At 38.8% G+C, this 13,847-nt stretch overlaps 1 protein-coding gene across 1 annotated transcript in view; it reads left to right on the forward strand.

Annotated features, from left to right (window-relative positions):
- Window positions 1-1,584: 1,584 nt before the first annotated feature.
- The window catches only part of LOC129732008 (1-phosphatidylinositol 4,5-bisphosphate phosphodiesterase), a 122,084-nt gene continuing 109,821 nt past the window's right edge, over window positions 1,585-13,847 (forward strand). Inside the window, exon 1 of the mRNA XM_055692457.1 lies at window positions 1,585-2,813. The gene's annotated coding sequence lies outside the window, so the exon portion shown is untranslated. The remainder of the gene's footprint in view (window positions 2,814-13,847) is intronic.

Genomic DNA, 13,847 nt, shown 5'->3' on the forward strand with positions numbered 1-13,847 from the left:
CGCCAGGTCTAGATTAATAGCTTCCCTGCAGGCCGAAGGTAGGCAGTCGGCTGTTCCTGTTCGTGATGTCTTGGCGAGCCGTGACCTATCCTACATGTCCCTCATATACGTTTTCCTGAAATCCATCCACGCCCCAGTTTAGTCCTATCCCCTTCCGCCTACATCCAACCAAACGACAAGAACACGTTAAGACCCCGGATCCGGAAACAGCAATCAGACCCGCACGATACTCTCAAGGCCCGATGGAAACAACCCAATATGCCAGTCCGTAATATCTTGGCCCAGCAGCGGAACAAATTTAATATGCTGCTTACCTATGGCAATGAAAACCATCAAACAGCAAACCTGTGCTTTTAATGCAAAATATTCTAGCTTTAAATTAGATTTAGTTTCAGCTCGTAGTCGGCAGCGAGGATAAAAAATTTGCTTTCAGTTATTAAGATACTTTAGAAAGTAAGCTACCAGATATAATTGGCGCCGTTAAACATTGAATTGTATTTGTGCCGTGTCAAATAAACTATAGATGAAGAAAAAAAAAATGAATAAAAAATATTTTCAGTTTGAAATCCAATTGAGAAAAAATTGATTTGATAGATCTTTTGTTCGCCGTGCACATACGAACATTCACACAGACATACGAAATTGAATGCACACACAGGAACTTCGGTTTTCTGCGATTTATGATTCATTAAGTATAAATTACATTCCACAGGAACGTCCAATTTTGATAATTTTATTAGCATAATGAGCACGGGCTGAGGATGTGATTTAGACTTAGAAAAAACCACATCCTCAGCCCATGTTCATTATGCGCATCCTCCAAAAATATTATACATTGCCTACTTTATAACTTCAAATGTAAGTCATAGGACAAAAAATAAGTAATTTAGAAGGTATTTTAGAACTATTCGAATGATTGTAGACAGTATATTGTCTTGTTTACGGCAATCTACATATTTTGAAAAATATGTCTGAAAACGATTTTCATTCATTCCGTAACAGTAGCTAGAAAGATCAAATTTCACAGGAATGGTTAGAAAACTATGATTTTTCTAACGCGACTATTCTGAGCTGTGGGGCAGCTTTTTTGCGCTTTTTTTCGCCCAGTGTTATGTTTTATCGTTTTTAATGGCATAAAATTTAATAATTTGTATGTTAAAATATCTGCTTGTTTCCTATTACCACCGAATCAATTTTGATAAAATTAAAGATATATGTTGCTATTAGCAAATATGTGTCAAAAGAACAAAACCAACAACATTTATCTCACGTGAAAAAATGTTCCTGTACAAAAACAATTCCGCTTTATAGTTGCGATGAAAATGAACCGATCACAATAATTACTATTGTTGAATCAACCAGCAACACACTGACTTGAGTTATTGTTCAACAAAATTTGACCCAACCTACTGCCTTTTCGGCGAAAGAGAGCACAATAGACTCCAGAGAGCATCGTACGCAAGAGCCACCGCGTCATCGACGTCGTCGTGCTCGCAAACGCTGCGCTCCCAACCGAAGAGACGTGCGAATATATACTTGACAGATGTTTTCAGACCAGTCGTTTTGTTGTATGGCTTGTTGTGTGGTCACGGTCGGCCCTGTGTTGTGTACTGGCTGTATTGTTGCCGTGCTGCCATCAGTAAGAGTTTACTTGTGTGCCTGTCTGTGCTGCTTTTTGCTTGCTGCTTGCTGCCAGCCACAGACTGCGGAGAGTCTCGCAAAAGCTGCCGATGCGTCGCGGTGTGTGTCCGTCGAAGTCGTCGTCGTCGTCGTCGTTGAGTGTCGAATCCAAGTCAGCCTAGTCTGCTGTGTCTGGGCTTCAGAAATTGTAAGAGGAGAACACAGTCAGGCGACCAAACTAACTGCAGTTTGATGCAACGCAAACGCCGCTAGCGCAGAGCCCAGTTCCGAATTGTATCCTGTGGTAAATCAAAGGGACCAACCCAACCCCGTCGTGGTTCTGCCGTTCGGAAGTGTGTGCTGCCAGTATCACAGAGAGGTTAGTTACCCAGCCAGTGCAGTGCGCGGTGATGAAAGGCGAAAATGTTAGTGCAGCAGCAGCAGGCCGCGGAGGTTCGGAAACTTCCAGCCAACTAAATTAATCTAGAGGAGTTGTGTTATTCCGTCGATCCGAAATTCTAGGGGGCCAACTAGTTGTTGCTTGGAAGTGCATAGTGGGCGATATTTTCAGAATCTGGGAAGGAAAATTTGCAAGCCTATCCTTGCCGAGTACAGCGAGCGAGCGACCAAGAGAGAGGGTGTATTTTCCAAAGCGTGAAAATTTTTTTTCGCCAGGGAGTGTGAGTTTTCCGTCGTTTATTAGACTGAAGAACTCCAAACTTACCCGAAACAAGACTGGTGTACTTGTGTACGTGCAATATTCTACAAAGTGCGTGCGGAAAAGTCTGAGAGAGGACACCGTGCAGCATTGAAGTGGAAAATTCGTACCAAAAAAAATAAAAACGACGGTATTTTTTTCTCGGTGTTCGTTTTTCCACCATACAATCGCCGCAGTCTCAGAGGTTCACAAGTGGAAGTGAAAACTTTTCCCTCCCTGGGAAAGCCAGTGTGTGTGAGCGGGAACGAAGGAGAGCGAAAGAGTAACATTTTCGGGAAGAAGTTAATTGAAAAGTGATTCATTATTGTTATTATTACTGGTAGAAGTTGGGACCACCTACCAATCCACCCAAACCGCCCACCCTACGCCGGCGTGGAAGATCAACTTGATAAAATCTCGCATCAGAAAGGTTCAAAACCTTTGCAACAGATCTAGAGGGTCTATCTCTCTCGCGCTTCGTTCGAGCTATTTCAAGGTAAGTTTACAAATATTTACTCTCGCCAATTCTGTTCCCTCGGCTGTATTTTTTTCTTCTGTTCAGCTGCGGTATGCGGCTGGGCAAAATCGTGCCCGGTGGGGAGGGAGCGCATGCCAAACCAAACCAGCCAGCAAAAAAAAAAATCGAGGAAGGTAAACAAATGTGCCGGCTTCCTCTGGCTCTGTTTTCGTTTTCGATAAACCCCAGAGACTAGTGCTCTTCACGGTACATACAAATGGCTTCATCGGGACCAGCGACGAATTGAGACAAACAAACAAAAACGGCTGATTACAAAAGCGCATTTCTTGGAATTTATCGGGAGCATTTAATAGCTAGCATAATTCTGCTGGGTTCGTTAACGGGAAAAGCGTAATTCGTGAGTTTATTTTCCAAACAAACTTACTGCGATATGATTTTACTTGAATTATAATTTCTTTTCCATTGCATGGAATGTTCTAGGAGAGGGTTTTCAACGAATTTCCGTCTTTTTCTGTATCAATCGAATAGTGTTTTCTATGATTTGTGTGTTGCTCATAACAAGACTTTGTCTGTCATGATGGGCTTTCAAAACTGTTGAAAAGACATCAACTGTCTACTGTGACATACTCTATTTTTGTGTCGGTTAGAAACCTACGTCAGAATACTCTCTTCCCAACAGGCTTACAAGTGTTTACTTCAGTGATAATGTTTGTTTGAAAAGTCTTTGATTCTCTCCTGTCTCAATCAGTTAAATGATTTGCTCTTAAAATTTTTGAGAGTTATGTTTCGAAAAAAAAACGTGGTTTTGAAGTTTGTATCTTTTTGTGAGTTTAGATTTTTTTGCCAACCGTAGACTTACGGCAAACATGTGGCCGTATGTTGATCATCACCTATTAGCTTTTCTGTTTCATAAGCAATTCTGTCTATAATTCTATTTTTTCTGATGACTACTTAAATATCGTTCAACAAATCCTGTCCTTTCTCGGATTGTAATAAATGGTTCATTATCGATATTTTTTTCGGCACATTTTGAAAATTAGGATTTCTTCTATCTCTTTTCTCGATGGAACATAATTGCATTAATCCATGTGGCATTTAGCGGTTAAGATAAACTGATTTTCGACTTTAAATTTGAATTTGTTACACCCTCAGTTTTTTTTCCTTATTCAAGTACGTAGGGTGAATGACGGCTTCGTCAAGTGTTATATTTGATCACTTCTGTTTATAAAATCTTGTGACGTTTAAGGGTTGTTTCAACTCTTGATTCCAAATCGTTTCGGATTATCGAAGCTTTGATAAACTATGCCAATAGTGAAAATAACACCTTTAACAAATTAACAAAAGGTAGCTTCTGTCATTTTTCTACCATTGTTTTTTATCCTTAACTTGTTAAAAAGTAGGAGGGTGGTATCCAAGACACGACCGCATGACGTTGGACTACGGTATTTCTATACTCCATTAGAACAAATAGTAGTCAGAATTGTAAATCTAGTATTTTCTGCAATTTTATCTAACAGGGTAATTCTACATGCTGGACGTTAAAGCGTTATAATTAAAAATATATACTAAATGAATGTCACTTTAGAAAAACCTTAGCTCCAGCCCAGCATATAACTTCATGTATTTGAAGAAATTACGTTTATTTCAATAACTGAAAAAGGCAAGAACTTAATTGCACGCTTTTTGTGTAGTTGTTATCAAGGTTTTGGCGAATGACAGGAAAATATATTACCTTTTTAATTTAGAGCATTTCTAAATGTTTTGTTATTTTTCACGATAAATACGAGTTTGTTTTTTTTTTTCTCTGTGTGCGAGAAACAAAAACAAAACCGCGCACCGAGAAATAAAAACGAAAACTAAATGTATGCTCATTGAGAAAACTTTGCCGTTAATTTATGGTACTTCTTTTACCGATAATTTATGGTGTTTAAAAGAACCTGTTTTAAGAGAACCTGGCGTTTTAATATTTTTCAACATTCATTAAAATGACTAAACGAGAATATACTAACTATTCGATAAACACTCGCTCTAGCTATCCACACACGTGTTATAGCAATCCATACATACGAACGAATAAGAAATTCAAATTGATGGCGTGCGCTTTTATAAGCGACTAATATTTGCCACCACCCGCTTCCTGCTGCTCCAGAAAGAACAGTCCGCTTTACCAGCCAACGTATAAATGAGAAATACAGTTCGATGGTGTGCGCTTTTGTGAGCGATCGATATTTGCCACCACCAGCTTTCTGCTGCTTCAAAAAGAACCGTCCGCTCTCATTTCTCATTCGCCAACGATCGAATGAGAAATTCAATTCAATGGCGTGCGTATGATACAGTTTTGGGCAGTGCAGTTTTGGAATGAAAATGATGGGGTGAAATGTTCGAATGGTACCTTTTATATGAAAATTTCGTCAGGGAATGGCAAGGAAAGTAAAACAACAACAACAACAAATCGTTTACAAAGTCGGATCGGTTGTATCCGTTAGCGTCGGCTGTGCTTGGAAAAAGAGGTAGTGGTTGGTTGCTCGGTATGATTTAAACAATCGAAGTTATTTACCAATTTTTCAATAGTGTATCTCAAGCAATGAGTGGTATAACTGCCTTTAATGGACCACTCAGTAGCGTAGCTGCAAATTTTGCAAGAGATAGTGTAAATATCTAAACTAAATTAAGCATTTCATTATGTATAAACATTAAGTAACATGTTGATCATCTTTTCTGCTGAAAAACATCTAGATAATACCTCTGTTTTCACATAATAAAAGAAATTAATCATCGCTTCAGTTCCCTATAATGGGCCACCGCTTCCTTGTTTGGACCACAACAATTTCCTAATTTGGGTCAGATCTAAATAATATATCTCTTCAACCGTAGCTGCCGCTGATGAAACTAACTCTCGCTTACGCACTGAGAGTTCTGGATCTGGATCAACTGTAGACTGCCCCCGTTCTTTCGTAATAGGGAATCCTTTACGTGTCATCCGAGTTATCCAGCGAACTAATGAGTCCTCCTCCGCGGCAGTCAATGCAGTTTGTTTACCTTTCGTGGTTTTCCTGACCACTTGCTGCTTGCACGGAACATTACGGTGGATCGTGGAACATTGGAGCGCCTGCGAGCTTCTCTAGTCGTAACACCACTTTTTGTTGCTTGAAGACACTCTGTAACAGCTGCTTCAGTATATTTTTTACCAATTTCCGGCGTTTTTTCCATTTTAGCAGGTATTCAATCATAACAAATTTATGGTAACTATGATAACTATGATTCGCGACGTTATTTCGATGATAGCTCTTGCTCGAAATGAAGCATGCCGAATTGGGCCACTATTTTTTCAATATTTTAAGTGTTTTTCTAGTAAAATTTATTGCTTATCTTTTAAAGACACTATTATCCTACCCGTTCATCGAAAATCTGATTATTTTCGCTCGGAAAGTGTGATGTCAGTACAGTTTTTGGTAAAGCCATTTTCTATGGAAACGTTAACGAACCATAGCAAACCAGGTAGCTGTTATTGAAAGACATTTTTTGCAGCTTTAATGAAGAATATTATAGTAAACGTCTGTTGCAACATTTCTAATGAAGAACATTATTGAAGTTGTCAAAGCATAAATCAAAATAAGTATATTTATAATGTGTAATTTGGTGTAAGTAGTTCAGGTAGTCCACTAAAAGAAGTGGTCTATATTAAGCAGATCTACCCTATATAAGCACTCAAAATCTGACCTTTTTTCCCCTGGTTTTCCCTTGCTGAATTACTAGATTTCAGGCGCCTGCTTCGAAATAGACGTTAATCCAACGTCAAAAATTTGTTTTTTCGGATCGTTTCTCTAACCTTTTTTTTCATTTCTGTTATTTTTTGTCATTATAAGCCCTGCAATTCTTATCTTTTCTTACATGTTTGTAGTTTTTAATACTTTTGTCTTTAGCTTCGGCAGTGATTTTTTTCGGTAGGTTTTCTGTAGCCGAAGAAACCACTGCCAAAACCGTTCGCTACCCTATATTATTTCTATCTCATTCCATACTTAACTATCACACCTTCATACCAATGTAGCGACTTTTGAAGTAAAACTACGTCTCACTTTACCAGAGTGGCATGTTATGGAAAATGTAACGGAATTGTGGCTTCCTAAAATGCATATGGTACCCCAAGGAAAATTTTTCGAAAGTTCAATTGACTTATCGAAAAAAATTCGATTGCGTGGAGCTAACTTATTAAAATGTGCAACATATACCAAAGCCACAGATAAACAAACGTGCCTCTTTCTTTTTTCGCTGTATTTTCTTACTATGATGTTTTTTTCCTGTGTGGACTCATCACTACGACCAGAGATTAGATCTATTGTGATATTGCCCAGGTGTTTTCTGTACTCTGCCCTTCATATTATTGGCAGTATCACTATTGTAATAAGTGATACGCTTATCATCCATATCCGTGCTTGTGTGTAAGTTTTACAAGTTTCATGCTTACTACTCTACTATACCGAGCCTCTGTCCATCCTAACAATATCGCCTAGTTACAATTCCCTGGAGAGAACTTTCATACGTTACTCACACCAGTTTTATTTTTGTTAGAGGGAGAGTCAACAGAGGTACTGTAAAATTCAGATTGAAGAAAGGGTACTTGGTGAGAAGCCTGAGAACAAACCCATGCTAAAGCCCTTCGGCAACCAAATGGCCTGGTTCTACTAAGATTCGAACCCACAACCACGCTTACCAAAGCGGACTCTGTAACCTTGCGGCTACGGAGCTGTTCCTGTTTACTGTTCTTAGCAGTAAATAGAACTCCGTTTGTTGATAATGAACTCACGATTACTGTAGTACTCAGATGTGGAAAACTCATTTTCACTATACACATCAACGATTGATTTTAGTTTTTACAAAACTGGCGAAGGGAGATCTATAATAAAGCGCTATGGGAGGGGTTGTTTACTCTGTTGGTCCGTCCGCTATGGAAGGCAGCGAGATATTCTACATCGCCGTCTGCCGCAGCTCTGTTTGCTGCTGGTTGATCCAGCTTCCATATACCGCGATCGCATATCCGCTGCCGCTTTCGCTACTGCTGCTGCTCGCTGCAACCTACTTAGGACCGTCCTGGTGGCCATTCACTAGTAAACTGATTGGTTTGAGCAGAAGCAGGAACTTATATTGTCCAAAGAGTACATTCCCGGTTAACTAGGTACAATATTCTGTTGCCCACGTGAGGGAAAGCGATCAATCAGAACAATAAAAATCTGCGTTCCAACAAAGCTTGACCATTTCCAATGATTAAGGTATTTCCATAATTAAAGCTTAATAATTTTCAAGGCTTGATTATGCGTTTTGATATCATTTGGGAGTAGTCAACAGAAGAAGCTGCACTTACTTACGCAACACTTCCAAAATTCTGCTAATGGGTGTTGCAAATTGCAGAAGGGAAAAAATTCGCTTCGTGCTAAGACAGGGAGATGTAGTCGAATTTACAACCGTCTTTCGGCTTTCTAACGTTCGGAATGAAGTGTAATGAACGAACGAGAAAATATTGACTCTTCAATTGGGTATTTAATTTGATCTCAATAGGACAATTTATTATTTAATTTAATATCGGATTTGATGCTATTCGCATCTTTGTGCTATCCCCGACAGTGGGAATAACACACTCGTCTGAAACACAGTGGAAAGCTGTTTTTACACTGAAAATCTGACGTCCGACAGATTTTGATTGCCAACACCCCCGTTTGTGTGTTGCCAAAAAATGGCAGTTTTTACATGCAGGAAGTGCCTACTACACAAAGGTTACCTTTTACGGGAGAAAGTACGCTACCGCTGTCTCTGCTGGTATCCGTTGCCGCTGCTGCAGCTACCCGTTGCTACTTAGTGAGGACCGGGCTAATGGCCATCCACTAGTAAACTGATTGGTTCCAGCAGAAGCAGGCTCTTATGTTGCTCAAATAGTGCATTCTCGGTTAACTTCTGGGTTAAAATCCTCTGCTAATCATTGCTGTAACCTTTGGAAGATCCCTGTGATGGGTGCATAATGTATACATTAGGGTGGGGAAATGTGATCGATTTTCCAGAACCAAGTTTTTTTGGTTCTTTCCAGGGCCCCAAACAACCCTAAACTTACCGGAAGTCTATTGGTTTTGTCTCCGCTTGGCGCATTGCATTTAAAATTTGTAGGAAAATTAATATGGGAAAACCTACTCTTTTGCATTTACCTTTCTAGAGAGCTCAATAATACTCGAATAATGCACTACATTATGTTAAAGTATAGTATTTTAGATGCCTAACAACTTTGCAGAAGACACTGAAGAGCTAGGATGTCCCCAAAAAGAGCTATATCTGTTCAAAGTTGAGTATGTCGATTTAAATGCAGAAAATCTTGTTTTCTGCCAACATTACCAATGTACCGGCGCAAGTAGGATCCCCATCAGAAATAACTTGTCGTAACGAGTTCATACACTCAGTTGGATCAGACAAACAAATTCAGGTCAATATTCTAAGCGTAGGTAGTATCTACAACGTGTTTCAGAGGTTACTTCTGATGAAAATCTGACTAACGCCGATACACTGGCAGTGTTGGCAGAAAAAATGATTTGCAACATAAATTTCGACTATCATCTCTAGTATTTTTTTGGGACACCCTAGCTCTTTAGTGTCTTCGGCCAAGTTGTTAGGCATTGAAAAATCTACCATTTGAAGTCATGAAACCTATGGTTTCAGCCATTTTGAGATCTTTAAAATGGAAAATGCAAAAAAGTTGGAATTTTCCTTACAAATCTCCATATAAATTTGAATCTGGCTGTGTTAGTGTAGACTTGACTAGACTTGGCAAATCTCCATATGAATTGGAAATGCAATGCGCCAAGGGGTGACAAAACCAATCGACTTCCGATAAATTAAGGATTGTTTGGGGTCCCAAATAGAACAAAAAAAAAACTTGGTTCTGGCTTTCCGCTATCAACTTTCGTTTTTTTTTTTTCATATAACGATTCCCCACTCTAGTATACATATACTTATTTTCCCAAGTCACAATGCGACAACCCAGCAAAACGTGGTTCGCTCTGAAAATCGCAAAAACACTGAAATTCGACAAATCAACTATGTACGACGTACTCAAACGCTCCCGAGAACGGTTAACCGTGATCTGAAAGCAACTGAGCCAAAAGGTATTGGTAGCAATCAAGGTAAACCCAGGACTCTCGGATCAGGATATTGCCAAAAAAATATGGTGCTAACAATTGTACCATCCGGAGGATCCATTCACGGGGAGGCTACAGTTCTTCCCATGCCTATAAACAACCCAACACGCACACGGAAGCCGTACGAGGAGGTTCTGATGATGTTACAAATGATGCTTGCTTATGGACCGGAATTTTTATCTCGCCAGAGCACGGGGTGATGTCCCCGCCAACGTATATTTTCGCTGATAAATTTGCACGGAAACAAATGATCTGGCAAGGAATTTGTACGGAAAACCGATGCATGTGGGCAGAAAATGATGGCGTGTACTCCAATAAAGTTCGCGGTTTCATCCAAAAATACATCAAATTACCTTTATTTTGACTCCTTCACATGTTCTCTAAGTCAAACCAACTCCGAGGTAGAGCTAATGCATTTGTTTCGGATTCTAAATGAAACAAGCTTTGTATTACAGTGCCGTTTCGATTTTATCACGGCCAAAAAATACTTTCCGGTGAATCTAGCGAGACTGTGGATTCGAGGAAATGATTGAGGTTTGTACTTTTTATTGAGTAGCATTTAAATCTAACAAAAAATACAGATTTTGATCATTTCACCAAGTTCACAGTTTCGTTGGATTCCTGAGAGGATAATTTTTTGACCATGATAAAATCGAAAAAGCACTGTATTTCTTTTTCAGAAAGTTTTTAGTAATTAATACTACTTTAATCCAATATTTGGTTTCTCGATCGTAGTATTCGCATTAACCCAACCTGACATCTGACCTTGATTGAAGCTCAACAATTATATTTGCAGTTTTGTATGACGAAACATGAGACGGTTAGAGGACAGATCGATCTCTAATGTGTAATACAGTTTGTGTCACTTGTGCATATAGTTGCTGAGCAATACTAGTTTGAAGGTCGTTTTTCGAGGTAACTTCTGATATTCCTCTCCGCCGGGAATGGGTTAAGGTTACAATCACATGCCTAATAAAAGCTAAAAAGTACAAATCTAACGTAGCTAAACCATACACATTTGCGGCTTAATTCGATTGTATTCAAAACAAATTGCCGCCTCTGTTGCAGTGCAGGTGGCATTGTGCAACAGATTTGTATCCATTTGTTCCCCCTTTTTCCGAGCATTTCAAGATAAAACTTCCACTGGAAAGTGGAAACATATGACAGATAACTTTCCGGCTTTGAAACAAATTCCAAGTATGCCTATTCGTTAGGTAGAAAGCATTTTCCTATGGTCAATTTAAACTTTTATCAATGTGTGGCGGGCGACGAGGTAGAAGTGAAAAAAAAACAAGACTAGATAACACCGGAAACAGTGTATAGAGTACAGAACCACAACCGCACAGTAAAAAGCCGCATAGCCTTAGCGGGAGAAACTGTCCCTCGTTTACTATTCATTCGATTATACGGTCCGTACACTACAAAACACTGGTGGCATTCGGAGAGTGTTATGTTTGCTCTCGTTTTTTTTTTTTTGCTATCCCTGTTTGTTGATTGTAAGCCCGCTCAGGGGGATCGTAAGGAGGATGGACGATGGTCCGATGTTAGAACGCTGGTAGATAGTCTCTAGTCTTTGTTCCGTTGCCGGTGGTACCATGCGGGGACAATCGCAGGAAAGATAGGTACACGTGTAGGGCGAAACTATACATCAAACAAGCAAATAGATTTTAAAAATAGCACCTTTTTCAGTGCACCTAATGGAAGACAAACAGAGCGACGATAACAACTAAACTATGTGGTGTCCAGGCCGAGGCCTCGCGTGCACTTGTGGAAAATTGAAGGCTGCTGCTGATGCTACTACTGGGCCCGGGATGAGTTGGTTTCTCTACCGTGGTTGGGTGGAAGTAGGAGAGGACACAAATATCGGAATTGGTAGGAAGCGGCGTTTGGTGACGGTATTGAATAACTGCGGGTGGTTTGCTACCGGTTGATCTATTCGACTTCCCTCAGAGCGGTGCACAGTGGGGGGCGACTCCATAAAAAGGCTGGCCAAGCAAAAAAAGTGTCGATAAATGCGACAAAAACTTGGTATTTACATAATTTTGGGGCGCTGAACACGAATTTGGCATCCATTTTTTGTTTGGGGCCGTCCATAAAGCACGAAAGCCAATTTTAATATTTTTTTGGCTCTTTTTTTCCTTTTTTATAGAATTATATGATCTTTGACCACAAGTAGTGCCACCGGGTGTCCTTCCCATTGAAAAAAAAAAGTAATTTATGGACGACCCCTCGAACTAAACAAATTTTGCCTAAATATATATCTTTTTTAAATAAACTAAAACAACATAAGTAATACAAACTAATTACAAATTGAAAAAATCATCAACAGCATCATCATCTTTCGCTGTGATCGCTTAAATCTCGTGTTGAATTGTTTCCAGAAAATTTGAAGTTCATTATACTTATCAGCAGGAAAAATGTCTTTCGCTGCAATTTTCATTTCTTCTAGAAATTTTCGATGTTTCATTGTTTCATATATATGTTATCTTTCTAATCCGGTTTCTATGGTTGAAAGAGGACATTTAAATACATGTATAACACCATGAATTGACAACTTACTAAACATTGAGTTAGGTGATGCCGTTGAAGTTGAAGGCTCCATAATAAAATTCAACGAATTTATGAATTTTAAAACTAAGACACTGGAATGACACAACGTTCTAAATGAATACGAAAAGATGCGGAGGGCGACGACTGTTCTTTGTTTTTTTCTCATTAAGCAAAATGTGTGCTTTACTTTTGTATGCAAACGAGTGCGAAGCAAAAGCGATCTTCAAACGGGCTATTGTTGGCCGGAGTTTGATGGTATGAATTTGCTGCTAATATTTGACACTTCAATCAGTTTAGCGAATTCCATGATCATAAATTGAAAAGGGCTGAATTTTTTCAATATTGTTTTAAATTTGCAGAAAGTGATAAAATTTGACATAATTAAAATTCTATAAACATTTGTTTACTGTTTTCTTGTTTAACACTTATTTTATAACTTTTCATTGATAAATTTTGTGATTTTTGCCCAAATTTATTTTGTATCCTTACGGATTGAGTACGATATCATAAATTTTCATTAATGGGGTATCATGGTTATAATTGAAATTATTCGTGGATGAAATTTCAACTTCAAAAATAAAAACTAAAAAAATCTGTTATCGCTTTTTTCACTAAAGTGACAATTTGCGCAGTTTTGCGCAGCAGCGGACAGTATGCATTTGAAAGCTTACGTTTTTACCTAAATTTTGAATGTAGTCACAACCGTGGCAAACTGCGGCAACTAAACTTTTAAGCTACTTTTCTACAAAAAATCACGTTTTTTTTAATTTTTTCTAGCGTCAGGCCTACTTTGACCAAATTTTACAATATCAAATGAAAAGGGTTTGTTTTGCACAATATTTACAACAACTTTTCCTTTGACGTCAAAAAAATCCAAGCTATCATTGAAGCTACTGAGCGTTTCAAAGTAATGTACTTTTTTTCAAGAAAAAGACAAAAACCGTCAGTTCGCCAAGCTTTGAAAAGTCATAAAAAATTCAGATTTTATGATATTGCGTCCAAATTTTGGATTTAGACACTTGAATGTTATAGCAATAAAGGAAAAATATTATGAAACAGCTAACGAAAAAAAATGTTTTTGGCTGATGGCCAGTGATTCCCCACTGTGCGGTGTGCCACAGTCGAATGCGGTTGTTTTGGTTCTCGATTTGCTGTGTTGAGTTGGGTTGTCGGGTATTGGGTGTTGTTCGTGCTTCATTAACCGGTTGATTACTCTCGTTCAAGTACGATCTTGAGTCTATAAACCACAGCTTGGGGCTCGAAAACGATGGTTGCTTAAAACGCAATTTTATGTGCATTAGCGGGAAGTATTTCCTTTTTATAACTT

Source organism: Wyeomyia smithii, chromosome 3, assembly GCF_029784165.1.
Source record: "Wyeomyia smithii strain HCP4-BCI-WySm-NY-G18 chromosome 3, ASM2978416v1, whole genome shotgun sequence".
NCBI lineage: Eukaryota > Metazoa > Arthropoda > Insecta > Diptera > Culicidae > Wyeomyia > Wyeomyia smithii.